Source organism: Triticum urartu, unplaced genomic scaffold, assembly GCF_056163025.1.
Source record: "Triticum urartu cultivar PI428250 unplaced genomic scaffold, HENAU_Tu73 scaffold580, whole genome shotgun sequence".
Lineage (NCBI taxonomy): Eukaryota > Viridiplantae > Streptophyta > Magnoliopsida > Poales > Poaceae > Triticum > Triticum urartu.
The window spans coordinates 27,226-37,133 of NW_028260765.1; the positions used below are offsets into that span (position 1 = coordinate 27,226).

At 39.1% G+C, this 9,908-nt stretch overlaps 2 non-coding genes across 2 annotated transcripts; one reads left to right on the forward strand and one right to left on the reverse strand.

Annotated features, from left to right (window-relative positions):
• Window positions 1-1,072: 1,072 nt before the first annotated feature.
• TRNAR-UCU (transfer RNA arginine (anticodon UCU)) lies at window positions 1,073-1,144 on the reverse strand. The gene has a single exon. It is a non-coding gene; the product is annotated as a tRNA-Arg (tRNA).
• Window positions 1,145-9,763: 8,619 nt separating this feature from the next.
• TRNAS-GGA (transfer RNA serine (anticodon GGA)) lies at window positions 9,764-9,850 on the forward strand. Its single transcript has one exon. It is a non-coding gene; the product is annotated as a tRNA-Ser (tRNA).
• The last annotated feature ends 58 nt before the right edge of the window (window positions 9,851-9,908 follow it).

The window sequence follows — 9,908 nt, forward strand, 5'->3', positions numbered from 1 at the left end:
ATGTGTTTATGTAGCTATCGGTCAAAGAGCATCCTCCGTAGCTCAAGTAGTAACTACTTTCCATGAGGAGGGGGCCATGGAATACACTATTGTAGTAGCTGAAATGGCGGATTCACCTGCTACATTACAATACCTCGCTCCTTATACGGGAGCAGCCCTGGCTGAGTATTTTATGTACCGCGAACGGCATACTTTAATAATTTATGATGATCTCTCCAAACAGGCACAAGCTTATCGCCAAATGTCCCTTCTATTAAGAAGACCTCCCGGACGTGAGGCTTATCCAGGGGATGTTTTTTATTTGCATTCACGCCTTTTAGAAAGAGCCGCTAAATTAAATTCTCTTTTAGGCGAAGGAAGTATGACCGCTTTACCAATAGTTGAGACTCAATCTGGAGACGTTTCCGCCTATATTCCTACTAATGTAATCTCCATTACAGATGGACAAATATTCTTATCTGCGGATCTATTCAATGCCGGAATTCGACCCGCTATTAATGTGGGTATTTCTGTTTCCAGAGTAGGATCCGCGGCTCAAATTAAAGCCATGAAACAAGTAGCTGGCAAATCAAAATTGGAACTAGCGCAATTCGCAGAGTTACAAGCCTTTGCACAATTCGCCTCTGCTCTCGATAAAACAAGTCAGAATCAATTGGCAAGGGGTCGACGATTAAGGGAATTGCTTAAACAATCCCAGGCAAATCCTCTCCCAGTGGAAGAGCAGATAGCTACTATTTATACCGGAACAAGAGGATATCTTGATTCGTTAGAAATTGAACAGGTAAATAAATTTCTGGATGAGTTACGTAAACATCTAAAAGATACTAAACCTCAATTCCAAGAAATTATATCTTCTAGCAAGACATTCACCGAGCAAGCGGAAATCCTTTTGAAGGAAGCTATTCAGGAACAGCTGGAACGGTTTTCTCTTCAGTAACAAATAAATTTTGCATGTCTACTCTTGTTAGTAGAATAGGAATCGTTGAGAAAGCTTTTTCATTTGAATCATGCAAAAAAGTTTTCTTTGTTTTTAGTTTAGTATAGTTATTTAAAGAATAGATAGAAATAAGATTGCGTCCAATAGGATTTGAACCTATACCAAAGGTTTAGAAGACCTCTGTCCTATCCATTAGACAATGGACGCTTTTCTTTCATATTTTATTCTTTCTTTTATTTTTTTGCTTCTTCCGAGAAAAAACTGTTAGACCAAAACTCTTTTAGGAAATCAAAAAATCCAGATACAAATGCATGATGTATATATTATATCATGCATATATCATAAAGAAGGAGTATGGAGGCGGTAGTGGGAATCGAACCCGCAACCCCAAGGTTATGAGCCTTATGAGCTACCAAACTGCTCTATACTCTTAAACTAAAGAGGGGTAACTAGTGGATAAAAGAGGGTTGGATACGCCCCTCTACCAATATCTATACAAATAGAATAGTCCATTTATACAGAATGGTAAAGAGGGCTCCTCTATGATTATCAATTCCAGAAATCCATACAAATACGAAAGGGTATTTTATCCTTACCAACTGGATCTTGTTGCACCCGGTAACAAACATTCATAAACCATTTCTCGAAGTACGTGTCCGGATAGCCCAAAATGTCGATAGTTAGCTCTAGGTCTTCCGGTCAAAAAACAACGTCGATGAAGGCGTGTAGGTGCACTATTACGCGGTAGGGATTGCAATTTTTCTCGCATTTTCGTTTTTTCACTCAAACTCAAGGGAGAAACTTTGCTTCTTATCTTTTTTTTTAAAGATTGACGAATCAAATGATATTTCTGTTCTAATTTCTGCCGCTTCTTCTCCCTCTGAATCAAACTTTTTTTTGCCATAATGTGTCGTTGCTATTATTACCAAGTATACGGTTCTAATCCTAGATGGAAAAATAAATAGAAAAAGAAATCTAAAAAGGCAGATCCTCCCTCTCTATCAAGAGTAATGAACTAGGTGCTGATACAGTACAAAAAAACAAACTAAATTAACCAAACTTGCCTGATGTTGAGGCAATCAAGAAAGCTGCATAAGTGAATATATAACCCACGGAAAAGTGAGCTAATCCAACCAATCTTGCTTGCACAATGGAAAGAGCCACGGGCTTATCTCTCCAGCGAATTAAATTAGCTAAAGGTGTGCGTTCATGAGCCCATGCTAAAGTCTCAATTAATTCCTGCCAATACCCCCGCCAGGAAATTAAGAACATAAATCCAGTAGCCCAAACAAGATGTCCAAATAAGAACATCCACGCCCATACCGATAAACTATTCATCCCAAAAGGATTATATCCATTGATAAGTTGTGAAGAGTTTAACCATAGGTAATCTCTTAACCATCCCATCAAATAAGTGGAGGATTCATTAAATTGTGAAACGTTGCCCTGCCATAATGTGATATGTTTCCAATGCCAATAAAAAGTAACCCACCCAATGGTATTTAACATCCAGAAAACTGCCAAATAAAATGCGTCCCAAGCAGAAATATCACAAGTACCGCCGCGCCCTGGGCCGTCACAAGGAAAACTATATCCAAAATCCTTTTTATCTGGCATTAATTTGGAACCGCGTGCATCTAAAGCGCCCTTTACTAAAATCAATGTAGTTGTATGCAAACCTAGAGCAATAGCATGATGAACCAAGAAATCCCCAGGTCCTATTGTTAAGAAAAGCGAATTACTATTCTCATTAACAGCATTCAACCATCCGGGCAACCATAGGCTTCGACCCGCATTGAAAGCGGGGCCATTCGTTGAAGATAAGAGTATATCGAACCCATATGTCGTCTTGCCATGAGCAGATTGTATCCATTGGGCAAATATAGGTTCGATCAAGATTTGCTTTTCTGGAGTACCAAAAGCAAGCATGACGTCGTTATGAACATAAAGGCCCAAGGTATGGAATCCTAGAAAGAGGCTAGCCCAACTTAAATGAGATATGATAGCTTCTTTATGGTCTAACATTCTTGCCAATACATTATCCTCATTCTGTTCCGGATTGTAATCCCTAATGAAAAAAATAGCTCCATGAGCAAAAGCCCCTGTCATGATGAACCCTGCAATATATTGGTGATGAGTATATAAAGCAGCTTGAGTAGTAAAGTCTTGTGCTATGAATGCATAAGGAGGTAAAGAGTACATATGTTGAGCTACTAAGGAAGTAATAACCCCTAAAGAAGCTAGAGCAAGACCTAACTGAAAATGAATCGAATTGTTGATTGTGTCATAAAGGCCCTTATGCCCACGCCCTAATCGACCCCCCGGAGGAGTATGCGCTTCTAAAAGATCTTTAATACTGTGCCCAATTCCGAAGTTAGTTCGATACATGTGACCGGCAATGAGAAAAATAAATGCAATAGCTAAATGATGGTGAGCCATATCGGTCAGCCACAAACTTTGTGTTTGTGGATGGAATCCCCCAAGAAGAGTTAGAATGGCAGTTCCCGCTCCTTGAGCGGTACCAAATAAATGATTACTCGAATCAGGGTTTTGGGCATAAAGATTCCATTGACCCGTCAAAAGGGGTCCCAACCCCTGGGGATAGGGTAATACATCTAAGAAATTATTCCATCGAACGTACTCCCCCCTGGATGCGGGAATAGCAACATGAACTAAATGTCCTGTCCAAGCCAAAGAACTTACCCCGAAAAGTCCTGACAAATGATGATTGAGACGAGATTCCGCGTTTTTGAACCACGAAAGGCTTGGTTTCCATTTGGGTTGTAGATGTAACCAACCCGCTATTAAGGACAGCGTAGAAAGAAATAATAGAAAAAGAGCTCCAGTATAAAGATCCTCATTGGTGCGTAATCCTATTGTATACCACCACTGATAAACTCCAGAATAAGCAATATTCACTGGACCAGCAGCACCTCCTCGAGTAAAGGCTTCCACAGCGGGTTGACCAAAATGAGGATCCCAAATCGCATGAGCAATAGGTCTTACGTGTAAAGGATCCTGTATCCATGATTCAAAATTTCCTTGCCAAGCTACATGAAACAGATTTCCGGACGTCCATAGAAAGATTATTGCTAATTGCCCAAAGTGAGAAGCAAAAATGTTCTGATAAAGACGTTCTTCAGTAATATCATCATGACTTTCGAAATCATGTGCGGTAGCAATACCAAACCAAATACGACGAGTAGTGGGGTCCTGAGCTAAGCCTTGGCTAAACCTGGGAAATCTTAATTCCATAATGCCTTTCAAATCCTCCTAGCCACTATCCTACTGCAATAATTCTCGCTAAGAAGAATGCCCATGTCGTGGCAATTCCACCCAGAAGGTAATGGGTTACTCCTACAGCGCGTCCTTGTATAATGCTCAAGGCTCTAGGCTGAGTAGCAGGAGCAACTTTTAATTTGTTATGAGCCCAAACGATAGATTCAATGAGTTCTTGCCAATAACCACGGCCGCTGAATAAAAACATTAAACTGAAGGCCCAGACAAAATGAGCACCTAAGAAAAAAAGACCATATGCAGATAATGAAGAACCATAAGACTGAATGACTTGCGATGCCTGTGCCCACAAGAAATCTCGAAGCCACCCATTAATCGTAATGGAACTCTGTGCAAAGTTTCCCCCTGTAATATGAGTTACCACCCCTTGATCACTTATAGTACCCCAAACATCCGACTGCATTTTCCAACTGAAATGGAAAATGACTACCGAAATTGCATTGTACATCCAGAATAAACCTAAGAAAACATGATCCCAGGCGGATACTTGACATGTTCCCCCTCGGCCAGGCCCATCGCAAGGAAAGCGAAAACCTAGATTTGCTTTATCGGGTATCAAACGGGAACTCCGAGCAAATAAAACACCTTTCAAAAGTATTAATACAGTCACATGTATGGTAAATGCATGAATGTGATGGACTAAAAAATCTGCGGTTCCTAATGGAATAGGTAACAAAGCCACTTTGCCACCTACTGCTACTAACTCGCCGCCTCCCCACGTTAAGCTAGTACTTGTTGTTGCACCAGGAGCTGTTACGCCAGGCGCAGTAGCATGGATATTTTGTACCCATTGAGCAAAGATAGGTTGTAATTGTATGGCAGTATCCGAAAACATATCTTGTGGACGGCCTAAAGCACTCATGGTATCATTATGAATGTACAAGCCAAAACTGTGAAAACCTAGAAATATACATACCCAGTTAAGGTGGGATATGATTGCATCGCGGTGTCTAAGGACGCGATCTAATAGATCGTTGTATCGAGTAGTTGGATCATAGTCTCTTACCATAAAAATTGCTGCATGTGCAGCAGCACCGACTATTAGAAATCCGCCAATCCACATGTGGTGTGTGAACAAGGAAAGTTGTGTACCATAGTCAGTAGCTAGGTATGGATAGGGAGGCATAGAATACATATGATGAGCTACAACAATGGTTGTAGAGCCTAGCATAGCTAGGTTAAGAGATAATTGAGCATGCCATGACGTTGTTAAGATTTCATAAAGACCCTTATGGCCTTGTCCTGTAAATGGGCCCTTGTGAGCCTCCAAAATATCTTTAAGTCCATGGCCAATACCCCAATTGGTCCTATACATATGACCTGCGATTAGGAAAAGAATAGCAATAGCTAAATGATGGTGCGCAATATCGGTCAGCCAGAGACCACCGGTTACTGGATCTAGTCCTCCGCGAAAAGTCAGAAATTCTGCGTATTTGGACCAATTTAAAGTGAAAAAAGGGGTTGCTCCTTCGGCAAAACTAGGATAAAGTTGAGCCAAAAGGTCCCGATTCAAGATAAATTCATGAGGAAGTGGTATCTCTTTAGGATCCACCCCAGCGTCAAGAAATTGGTTAATTGGTAAAGATACATGAATTTGGTGCCCCGCCCAAGAAAGAGACCCAAGTCCTAATAATCCCGCTAAGTGGTGATTCAACATGGATTCTACATCTTGGAACCAGGCCAATTTGGGAGCGGCTTTGTGATAATGGAACCAACCAGCAAAAAGCATTAACGCTGCAAAAATCAATGCACCAATTGCAGTACAATAGAGTTGTAATTCACTAGTTATTCCAGATGCTCGCCAAAGCTGAAAAAAACCAGAGGTTATTTGGATTCCTCGGAAACCCCCGCCTACATCACCATTCAATATTTCTTGCCCTACTATAGGCCAAACTACCTGAGCACTGGGTCCAATGTGAGTAGGATCACTTAGCCATGCTTCATAATTGGAAAAACGGGCGCCATGAAAGTACATGCCACTCAACCAAAGAAAGATAATGGAAAGTTGCCCGAAATGAGCACTAAAGACTTTTCGAGAAATCTCCTCCAAATCACCAGTATGACTATCGAAATCGTGAGCATCAGCATGTAGGTTCCAGATCCAAGTGGTAGTATCAGGGCCCTTAGCTAGTGTTCTTGAGAAATGGCCGGGTCTGGCCCATTCCTCAAAAGATGTTTTTACAGGATCCCTATCCACAACAATTTTTACTTCTGGTTCCGGCGAACGAATAATCATTAAGTCCTCCTCTTTCCGGACAAGACATACAAAGAGACCCGCCAACTGTCTTTTTAGTGAATCTTTGAAAGATATATATTTTGAAAGATAGATTTTGAAAGATAGATTTTGAAAGATAGATATTGTGATTAGTTCTTTTCTTTACTATCTACCATCCTTCTATTTTTTTTTTAGTTATTCACTGGAGCAATTATATATTGAAGTCAATCCGAGGCAAGTGTTCGGGTCTATTATGACATAAAGATTAGGTGCCTAACGGACATTGTTTATCTTGAAAAACAAATATTTCTCGACGTAAGAAAAAAATCTTTTTTATTTTTAATTTAAGAAACTAGTGTATTTTTTTTGAGGGCATAAGCTCCTATCTATATCTACTTTCCTTGAGCATAATATAGGGTTTTTTATTTGATTCTAAATTCCAAGATAACTCATTAGAATTATTAATAAGATGGTCCTAATATATTAGCAATATTTAGATTGCCCCCTCTTTTTATTCACTTTATTACTTCTATTCTAGACCCTATCCCTATGGTTTATTCTTATGAAATATCATATAAAATAGAAGGTATAAGAAATGGATATAATGAAATTCTTGATTCGATCTTACGACCTAATTTATTTGATTAATGGATCAACAACCAAACCACCCATTTTATGAAAAAGAAGGAGCATGGTCTTATTCAAATTCAAAGCGCTTCGTAATCTTCAACCAGTTCTGTGCTTCAATATAATTTCCCGGAGTAAGCGCTATAGCTTGTTTCCAATATTCAGCAGCTTGATCAAACCAAGCTTCCGCAATTTCCGAATCACCCTGTAGAATGGCCTGTTCTCCTCGGTCGGAATAGGAAGTTCCTTCCCTTAGAACCGTACTTGAGAGTTTCCTACCTCATACGGCTCAGAAATTGCTATCTGAATTTCCCCTATCTTAACTGAATTCGATTTATCAAAAATCGATCCAATTTGTTCTTGGGTTAAGCAGAAGAAATTAATTACCTAAGTTTCAAACCCTAATTTTTATCAATAATCAGTTTGATCTTTTTTCCCACCTTCAGAAGAATGAAGCATAGATAGATATAGAGCCTTCGTTCAAATTTTCTGAGAGGTAACTATCCCGGTTTCATATATGAAATCTCTATAGAATCCTTGAAAAAGACTTTTTTCCATAAGAAAGAAAAAAGAACTTACTATCTTTGGGATCTGATACTACACCGCTGCTTAATCCCTTAGTGGATCGGCTCTATTACATAAGCGGATTCCTAAATTTTGCCCCATATCATGGGATAAGTAAGCAGTTTTTTTTAGTTGTATCGACCCAGTCGCTCACTAATTGATCTTTACGGTGCTTTCTCTATCAATTTGAGAAACTTTATCCATAGAGTAGTAGTATAGGCCATACTTTCTTCGTTTTTTGATTCTCGTGAAGTGTCCTTCCTTCCTACAGCTGATAGGGAAAAATCGTTGTTTTTACGATCCCTATGTAGAAAGCCCTTTTTTTCTAGTATTTACTAGAAAATTTGATCCTCTCTTTTTTTTTTTTCTTTCTATAGTGGAGATAGTCGCACGTAATGACAGATCACGGCCATATTATTAAAAGCTTGCGGTAAGAAGGGGTTTCGTTCTAGTGCCCGGAAATAATATTCCAAAGCCTTTGTATGCTCTCCATTGCTTGTGTGTATAAGGCCTATGTTATAGAGTATATAACTTCGATCATAGGGATCGATTTCTAGTCGCGTAGCTTCATAATAATTTTGCAAAGCTTCCGCATAATTTCCTTCGGATTGAGCCAACATCCGTTACGGTCGTTCATTCTATTCAAAAAATCTCCGTTCCAAAACCGTACATGAGGTTTTCATCTCATACGGCTCCTCCCTTCTGTACATAATAGTACTAAGCGAAATAATCTATAGAATCAAAATAGAATTAGTCCCGTCTCATTATGAACCGAAAGGGGCTGGTATTTTTCCAAGAAATCTCTAGCCAACCTTCCCACAAGAGGTTTTTCTTAACACCAATGAATTCTATTAATGCTAGAGGAAAACGATAGCTCCAATAATTTCTTTGTTCTCAACGCCTCCTATTTAGAGGAATTAGCTACTTCAACGATCTTTGATGGTTATAGGGGTATCCAAAGTACAAACCTGATGGTTGTTTGTTATCCCAACCATTCTTCCCAGCCCTGATACCGATCAGGAAAGGGGTAATTTCTAACAAAGTTTTTCTCTTGTTGATTCCTATTTCTAGGTGTAGTGCTTTTCTCCCCTATGCTGCCTACGGATACTAATAGAGTAGGATTGGCCTGTAATCCATACCATACCATATCCTGTAGGTGTAACCTTTCGCTCAATACTCAAATCTACAATTGAAGTATCTGAAGCCGCATCAATCGAGGATACACGACGGAAGGAATTGTTAGTTCGCCTCACCTTCCCGAAGCGTGGGTTTGTTTGCTTTACAAATTTGGTTCTCTCTATGCCAACCCCCCTCTCTTTTTCGTAAGACTGAGGTATAGGTAGGGCTAAAAAAAAGCAAAAAAAAGAGTCAAATCGCACCATCTCTATAATAAGTAAATGCCTTTTTTTCTCCTGAGGTTGTCGGAATTATTCGCAATAAAATATTGGCTACAATTGAGGAGGTCTTATCAATGAAATTTCCATTTCCACGGGATCTAGGCATAATTCCCAACCCATTCTATATAGAATTGTTTTCATTCCTTCACAAAATAACATAAAAACAAACACATTCGATTCTTATAATTATAAATAGATTGATCCATATGCTCTACTCTAAATCCATATGCTTTAAATGGATAAGAGAGATATGGATTTTCCGCTCAGCTCAAATTGTATCCTTTTCCTTCTGCTTGGACACGAAGAGATATGAAATATTTGACTAAGACTGGATTTCATTCCACTTTCCTATTTCTGAACAACAACTTATGTTATCAACTATTTCGTGTTTTCAAAGTTATTAATTGTCTCATACCCTATTTTTGATTTCGATAGTATGGTGTAGCGTATCTTATGCAAACGGAATTCTAAGGTTTCTTTATTTTATTATGCAATAAGAAGAATTCTTCCATTTTCTTTTTCTTTAGTTGCGGGAAAACCCAAATTAAAACTTTTATTTTATAGCGAGCGCAATTTCTAGTAAAAAATCCTGTATCCTTCCACTTAGATCAAAAGGAATTTTTCCAATAGAACTATGGAACCCCCGAGTGGTTGCGGTTGTACCTGTACTGCAGGAATAAGAAAACTCGCTATTCACTCAGTTTATTTTCCATAATAAGTTATGTAGGAGAGATGGCCGAGCGGTTCAAGGCGTAGCATTGGAACTGCTATGTAGACTTTTGTTTACCGAGGGTTCGAATCCCTCTCTTTCCGTTTTTCTTAATTCATCAACGTTAAGGATCACAATGTATCAAATCAAATAACAATTTTT